This window comes from Acinonyx jubatus, chromosome F2, assembly GCF_027475565.1.
Source record: "Acinonyx jubatus isolate Ajub_Pintada_27869175 chromosome F2, VMU_Ajub_asm_v1.0, whole genome shotgun sequence".
Lineage (NCBI taxonomy): Eukaryota > Metazoa > Chordata > Mammalia > Carnivora > Felidae > Acinonyx > Acinonyx jubatus.
In genome coordinates this window covers 1,538,625-1,547,567 of record NC_069394.1, presented here as the reverse complement: position 1 = coordinate 1,547,567, position 8,943 = coordinate 1,538,625, and positions in this window count along the sequence as shown.

Sequence of the window (8,943 nt, the reverse complement as noted above, 5' to 3'; positions counted from 1 at the left end):
ATTCAAAGTGATTACTGACAGGATGTACTTCTTGCCATTTTGGTTCTCGTTTTACGGTGGTTTTTGTAGTTCTCTGTTCCTTTCTTCTCTTGCTCTCTTCTCTCACATCTTGCTGGCTTTCTTTAGTAGTTGGATTCCTTTCTCTTTATTGTTTGTGTGTACATTATAGGTTTTTGAGTTGTGGTTACCATCAGGTTTGTATACAATCTCCTCTGCATATAGCAGTCCGTCTGTGTTAAGTTGATGGTCGCTTAAGTTTGAACACATTCGTTACTCCTCCCCACCCCGCCATGTTTTAGGCATATGGCATCATACTTTACATCCTTTCATTTTTGTTTCTATATTATTTTGTGAATCCTTTGACTGAATTTTAGTGGGATATACTTAATTTTGCTGCTTTTGTGCTTCCTACCTTTTTTTGTTTTTGTTTTTTACTCTACTTATGGTCTTTTCTTTCCACTCAGCATTCCCCTTAACATTTCTTGTAGGACTGGTTTATTGGTGATGAATTCCTTAACTTTTGTTTGTCTGGGAAACTCTTTCCCCCTCCTTCTGTTCTGAGTGACAGCCTTGCTGGATAGAGAATTCCTGGCTGCAGGCTTTCCCCTTTCAGCACTTGGAATATATCATGCCACTTCCTTCTGGCCTGCCAAGTTTATGCTGAAAAATCTGCTGATAGCCTAACGGGGTGTCCCTTACATGTAACTGTTTTTTCTTTTGCTGCTTTTAAAATTCTCTATCACTTTTTGCATTTAATTATTAGTGTCTTGGTGTGGACCTCCTTGTGTTAATTTGGTTGGAGGCTCTCTGTGCCTCTTGAATCTGGGTTTCTGTTTTCTTCCACAGATTTCGGAAGTTTTCAGCTATTATTTCTTTAAATAAGTTTTCTGCCCCCTTTTACTCTCTATTCTCCTTCTGGGACCCCTATAATGTGAATGTTATTACACTTGATGGTGTCGCAGAGTTCCTTTAAACTTAGTTCTCAGTTTTTATTGTTCCTTTTTCTTTTTGTTCAGCTTGGTTACTTTTAATTACTCTGTCCTCCAGGTCGCTGATCTGTTCTTCTGCCTCTTCTAATCTGCTATTAATTCCCTCTAGAGTATTTCTAACTTCAGTATTAAGTTTTTCATCTCTTATTCATTCTTTTTTACATTTTCTATCTCTTTGCTGAAGGTCTCACTGGGACCCCTCACTCTTCTCAAGTCCAGTGAACATTTTTATGATCATTACCTTAAATTATTTATCAGGCATTTCTTATCTCTATTTCATTTAGTTCTTTTGCTGTGATTTTGTCCTGTTCTTTCATTTGGGAGACATTCTTCTGCCTCATTTTGTGTAGCTTTCTATTCATCTCTGTGTGTTAGGGAGGTCAGCTACATCTCTTGATCTTGAAAGTAGCGGCCTTATGAAGAAGAGGTTTTGGGGTGTCGTGCAGCACAATGCCCCTTGTTCACCAGAATCATGCACTTTAGTAGTGTCTTCTATGTGGACTGCATGCATTCTGCTGTTGTGGCTGAGCTGTGTTTGTCTTCAGTCTAATTGGCTGCAGTGGCCCACAACAGGGGGTGGGCCCTGTGCTATTAAAGGGCCAGTCTGGGGCTGCTGTGGGCTTGTAGTTAGGTGGTGTCAGCAGTGAAACCAGATGCCTGCCCTCAGCCTGCTTGCTGGGACTACAGTCACACGAAGCTGCTGAATTTCCTTCCTTTTTAAGGTTGAATCATATTCCATTGTATACATATACACACATTTTGCTTTTCTATTCATCTGTCAATGGACACTTGGGTTACTTCCGTGTTTAGCCAATGTGAATAATGCTGCTATGAACATGAGTGTAAAAATATCTCTTTGAGTCCCTGCTCTCAATTCTTTTGTGTATATATACCCAGAAATGGAATTGCTGGGTTGTAAGGTAATTCTATTTTTAATAATTTGAGGAATCACCATACTTTTTCCACAGCAGTTATAACATTTAACATTTCCACCAACAGTACACACAGTTTCCAATTTCACTAAATCCTCACCAGAATTCATCGTTTTCTGTTTTTGCTGATAGTAGCCACCCTAATGGGTGTGAGGTCATATCATATTTTTGATTTGCATTTCCCTAGTGATTAGTGATGTTGAGCATCTTTTTGTATGCTTATTGCCCATTTCCATATTTGCTTTGGGAAAATGTCTATTCCTGTCTTTGGTCCATTTTTTATTTAGATTATTTGTTTTTTGTTGTTGTGGAATTTTAAGAGTATGTATTCTGGATATTAATACCTTATCATATATATGACTTATAAATATGTTCTTTTTCTGTGGGTTGCCTTTTACTCAGTGAATAGTGTCTTTTGATACAAAATTTTTTAAAATTTTTATGAAGTCAATTTTGGCTAATTTTTTTTTGTCTCCTGTGCCTTTACTGTCATACCAAAAAAAAAAAAATCACTATCCAATCCAATGTTGAGAAGATTTCCACCTTTGTTTTCTTCTTAGAGTTTTGTTGTTTTAGGGCTTATCCTTAAGTGTTTGATCAACTTTGAGTGAACTTTTATGCATGGTTTAAAGTAAGGCTCCATCTTCTTTCTTTTTCATATCGATACCCAGTTTTGCCAGCACCATTTATTGAAAAGACTGTCCTTTCCCCATTGCATGGTCTTGACACCCATGTAAAAAATTATTTGACCATTTTGTGAGGGTATATTTCCAGGCTCACTAACTTATTCCATTAATTTATATGCCTGTCTTTATGCCAGTACCACCCTGTTTTGATGACTGTAGTTCTGTGGTAAGTTTTGAAATGAGGGAGTGTGAGTCTTCCCGGTTGTTCTTTTCCAAGATGGTTTTGGCCAGTAGATATCCCTTAAGACTCCATATGAATTTTAGGATTTTTTAAAAATTTCTGCAATGCACATCATTAGGATTTTGATGGGGATTGCATGGAATCTGTAGATCCCTTCTGGTATTTTGACATTTTTACAATACTGTCTTCTAATCCATGAGCATGGGATGTGTTTCCATTTATTTATGCCTTCTCTAATCTCTTTCAGCAGTGTTTTGTAGTTTTCATTGTATGAGTCTTTCACCTCTTTGGTTAAGTCAACTCCAAAGTGTCTTATTCTTTTTCATGCTATTGTAAATGGGATTGTTGTGGTCATTTCCTTTTCAGATTGTTCACGTTTTTGCATAGAAATGCAACTGATTTTCATATGTTGGCTTTAGATCCTGCTTGTTTGCTAAATTCATTTATCACTTTTAACACTTCTTTGCAATCTTTAGGGTTTTCTACATATAAGATCACATCATTTGCAAAGAGATCATTTTACTTCTTTCTTTCCAATCTAATGTCTTTTATTTCTCCCTGTGAAACTGCTCTGGCTAGAACTTCCAGTACTATTTTGAATACAAGTGAGGAAAGCACGTATCCTTGCCTTGTTCCTGATCTTAGAGGGAAAATTTTAGTCTTTCACCATTAAGTATGATGTTGGCTGTGGGATTTTCATACATGCCCTTTATTATGTCAAAGTATTTTCTTTCTTATTTTGTTGAGTGTTTTTATCACAAAAGAGTGTTTGTCAGATGATTTTCTGTATCACTTGAGATGATTTGTGGTGGTTTTATCCTTCATTTTGTGGATGTGGCATATTACATTGATCAATTTTCATATTTTGAAACTTTTCTGAATCCAAGAAATAAATTCTACTTGGTTATGGTGTATTATCCTTTTAATATGCTGATGAATTCTGTTCCTTAGTATTTTGTTAAGCATTTTTGCATCAATGTTCATAAGGGATACTGGTCTGTAGTTTTCTTGTACTGACTGTCTGGCTTTGTTCTCAGGGTCTTGCTGGCCTGATAGAATGAGGTAGGAAGTGTTCCCATCTCTATAAAATTCTGGAAAGGTTCGAGAAGGAGTAGTGTTTGTTCTTCTTTAAATGTTTGGTAGAATCACCAGTGAAGCTGTCAGATCCAAGATTTTTGTTGTTGGGAGATTTGTGACTACTGAGTCAATCTCCTTGCTAGTTACAGATCTGTTCATATTTTCTATTTCTTTATGACTTACTCTTGGTAGGGTTTTTTTTCCTAGAAATATATCCATTTCATCTAGGTTATCCCAGTTTTTGGTGTACAGTTGTTCATGTTATTTTTATTTTTATTTTTTTATAATCATTTTTATTTCTGTGGAATCAATGTTATGTCCCCACTTTCATTTCTGATTTTCATAATTTGAGCCTTCTCTCTGTCTCTCTTTTTCTTTAGTTGATCTAGATAAGGTTTGTCAATTTCATTGATCTCTTCAAAGAACCAAATTTTGGTTTCATTATCTATTTCTTTCTATTCTCTATTCCATTTTTCTCATCTTGAGTTTTTATTACTTCATTACCCGTATGACTTCTTCCTGATCCATTTGTGTACAGTTGTGTGGCTTTTCCAGTTTTACTTTTGTTATTAACTTCTAACTTTGTCCTGTTCCTGTCAGAGGAGATACTTTGTGTAATATCTTTTTTGAAACCTACTGAGAGTTAATTCATGGCCTACCATATGGTCTCACCAGGTCTATCAGGTCTATCCTGTGCACCTAAGAAGAATGTTGTCGGGAAGAGTGTTGTGAATATGTCTGTTAGGTCCAGTTGGATTATTGTCCATTTCCTCACTAATCTTCTCTATGGTTTTCCATCCTATCATGTATGAGATCTTGAATTCTCCAACTGTTACTGTAGAAATGTCTATTTCTTCCTTCAATTCTGTCATTTTTTGCTTCACATATTTTGATGGTCTGTTATGTGTGCAAATGTTTATAATTATTACATCTTTTTGCTGTACTGAAACTTTTTGTTCATATATGATGTCCTTCTTTGTCTAAGCTTTTTTATTTTAAATCTCAAGTCTATTTTGTCTAATGTTGGTATAGCCACCCCCGTTCTCTTTTGGTCACTATATGCATGGAATATCATTTTGTATCCTTTCTCTTACAAACTGTTTGTGTCTTTCAATCTCAAGCGAGTCACTTGTAGACAGCATATAGTTAGGTCATGTGGTTATTTTTGTTGTTTTTTTTAATTGAAGTATAGTTGACATACAAGGCTATATTAGTTTCATATGTACAATATAGTGACTTGAGAATTCTATACATTACACTATGCTCACAAGTATACCTACAATGTGGCACCATACAATGCTATCACAATATCATTGACTATATTTCCTATGCTGTACTTTTCATCCCCATGTCTTATTTATTGTATACTGGAAGTTTGTACCTCTTAATCGCCTTCACCTCTTTTACTCATTCCCCCACCTTCTCCTCTCTGGCAACCATCAGTTTGTTCTTTGTATCTATGAGTCTGTTTCTGTTTTGATTTGTTTTGTTTTGTTTGTTCATTTCCTTTGTTTTTTAGATTCCCCATATAAGTGAAATCATATGGTGTTTGTCTTTCTATGTCTGACTTATTTCACTTAGTATAATACCCTCTAGGTCCAGCTATGTTTTCACAAATAGCGAGATCCCATTCTTTTTTAAGGATGTGTAATACTCTGTTATATACATATAATATTCCATATATATACAATCCATATATATACTCCATTAAATATATATATGTGTATATATATCACATATTTGTTTATCCATTATTGGATGTGTCATATGTTTATATCCATTCTTCCAATCTTTGTTTTTTGACCAGAACTTAATCCACTTGTATTTAAAGTACTTACTGATAAAGAGGGACTTCCTACTGTCATTGTGCTCCCTACTTCTTATATCTGGACAGCTTTTTGTACATTCTTTCTTGCATTCCTGTCTTTTTTTGTGTTTAGTTGATTTTTTTGTAGTGAAATTTATATTCCTTTCTCATTTCCCTTTGTATGTATTCTATAGTGAGTTTCTTTGTGGTGACCATGAGAATGACCTTTCACATCCTAAAGTTGTACCTCTCTAATTTGAATTTATACCAATTTAACTTCAGTGGCATACAAAAACTCTGCTCCTTTACACACCCATCCCTACTCATTTTAGTTGTTGATATCACAAACTTACATCTTTATAAACCGTGTGTCCCCAAACATAAACTAAAAATTCTTTTATATGTGTTAGTCTTCTAAATTACATAGCAAAAAAGTTTAGAGTTAAAATCTGAGTTACAGTAATAGTAATTTTTATACTTTTTTTTCCTTTAAATGTATTAGTCTCTTAAATCATGTAGAAAGCAAAGTTAAAGTACAGTTTAAACTTAAAGGACTAATACAAGTTATTGTTACAATAATGTTTGCTTTTATAATTGCCAAAGCATTTATCTATATTGAGATCATTTCTCCACATAGCTTTGATTACTGTCTAGTGTTCTTCCATTTCACCTATCAGGATTCTTTTGAAAATCTCTTGCAGAGCAGGTCTAGAGTGCACAAACTCACTCAACTTTTGTTTATCAGGAAATGTCTTAATTTCCCCCTCACTTTTGAAGGAAAGTTTTGCCAGATATAGGATCCTTGATTGACAATTTTTTTCTTTTATCACTTTGTCCTGGCCTCCATTTATGATGAGATATCAGCTAATGATCTTCTCAAGGATCCTCTGTATGGGATGATTCACTACTCTTTGCTGCATTTAAGATACTAGTTTTGTTTTGTTTTGTTTCTTGAAATTTTCATTTTAAGCTGTCTTGATGGGGTCTCATTGAGTTCAACTTCCTTGGAGTTCATTCAACTTCTTGGAACCTCTGTGATTGGAAGCAGCAATCAGCAATCAGAGCACGGATCCCCAACATCTGGAAGACAGGGTGCTTTTTGTCCACCCAAGCTCCCACAGCTGTGTGCAAGATGCTCCAGGAGCATATGGGCAGGTGTCCGCTGTGAGATGAGGTGGGAGATGGGTAGTTGCTACCATGCTAAGAGCTCAAATTGACTACATCTTACTGTCCAAGTCTTTCCCTGGAAGTTTCAAGCCTTAAACAGATGCCACATTTCCAAAATAGTTACATAAGATTGATTCTGCCAGTGCAATCATTGTCCAGGTGGTGAGACAGGTTCTTTGCCCTTCCTACTTCTTCCCAGAATCCTCCTCCAAGTTCTCCACTTTTAAACTCTGTTCCCCTTTCTCTCCCATTTTGGAAGATATATATTCCATGTCTACCATCTTGGTCGTTATCTTAGACATTCTGAAAAGAATTTTGTAACTTAAGATACAAAAGTATTCAACGGCATCTCAAAACAAAATGCAGACACTTTAGAGCTTATCTTTTTAACTTTAGAGATTTTTTTTATAGAATCATTTTTTTATGTTTATTTTGAGAGAAATACAGAGAAAAGGAGAGCAAGAGAGCACGTGCACATGCGCTCATGTGAGCAGTGCAGGCACACAGAGAGAGGGAGAGAGGGAATCCCAAGCAGGCTCAACACTGTCATCGCAGAGCCTGATGTGGGGCTCGGACTCACAAACCGTGCGATCATGACCTGAGTCGAAATCAAGAGTCAGATGTTCAACCAGCCGAGCCACCCTGGTGCCCTAGAGCTCTTTTTAACTAAAGTTCTATTTTGTTTCTTTAACACCATAAAGATGTGATTGGATTTGTGTTTCCATTTACTCACATGTTCACTATTTTCTGTGCTCACCATTCTTTTCTGTATTTAAAATGTTCCTAGTAGATAAACTCCATTTTTCCTAAAGATCATTCTTTAAAATTTCTGTGAGTAAGGTTCTGCTGGTAAAGGTCAATCTCAAAATTGTTGATCTGAAAATGTTTATTTTAGCCACCGTCTTCAATGATCATTTTGTAGAGTGTTTTTTCCAGTTACGAAGTGCTTTTATTTTAGCCTTCTGAAGATGTTAAAGGGGGCAGATGATGTTAACTGTCCATCAATCACATGTCCTCTGCTTCCTAGACACATACACAGGCTACACTTCCCAGCTTACCTTGCAGTTGGTGTAGTCATGTGTCTAAGTTTTCGTCAATGGAATTGCCACAAATATCACGTGCACCTCCTCTGGCGTTAGACCATGGAAACGTCCCACACAATTCTCCATGTTTTGCCCTCTCCCACCAGCGGGACCTGGAAACATTGGACAGTACACGTTGAATTTACTGCTAACAGGAGAGCTACTTGCCTTCTAGGAATTCTCATTTTACACTTTATGGAAGGAGTAAGTTTCTTCTGTGTTGGATCCATACTCTCCATTTGGTATTTTGTCACAGCGGTAAACATGAACTAACACACTGGTCTAGTATCATCTGGCTTGTATTGTTCACAATGAAAGGTAGCCCGGGAGTTGCACTAACATCCCTAACTGTGATCCTTATTTAATCTCTGGATGCTTTTAAGATCAACTCTTGGTCTTCTGTGTTCTTTGGCTTTGGCTTTACTATATGAAGGGTATGTAGAAGTCCCTTTTTAATTTTCCTGATGGAAGTTAGGTCTCTCTTCTCACTCCCTTTTCTGCCATACCTCTCTTCTTCCCTTCTTCTCTGGCCACATATATTTATGTCTCATACTGATTCTGCTTCTCTCCTGAACCAAGTCCAAGAGACCCAGCAGAGGCAAATCCAGAGAGACTGAGTGCAGATCAGTGGTTGCAAAGACCTACAGATGAATGAGGACAAACCACTTACCTGATGCAGGTTTCCTTTTGGGGGGAGGGGGAAATATTCTGCAATTAAATACTGGTGATGGCCGCACAAGATTGTGAATATAGTAAAAAAAAAAAACAAAAAAAACAAAACACTGAATTATACCTTTGAAATGATGCATTTTATGTTACATGAATTTCATCTAATTTAAACTCAAGTTTGATTTAAAAAAGGAGGAGAGGATGAGGGCTAAGAAGATCTTCCTTTTCTGTTCCCCTCACACCTCTTTTCTGAAACCACCACATGTGCAAGGAGAATCACAACCTCAGCACAGAAGTCTCCATGCCATTTCAAGGTGGTCACCAGCAGACTCCCAGCCTCTCCCCCTGCTCAA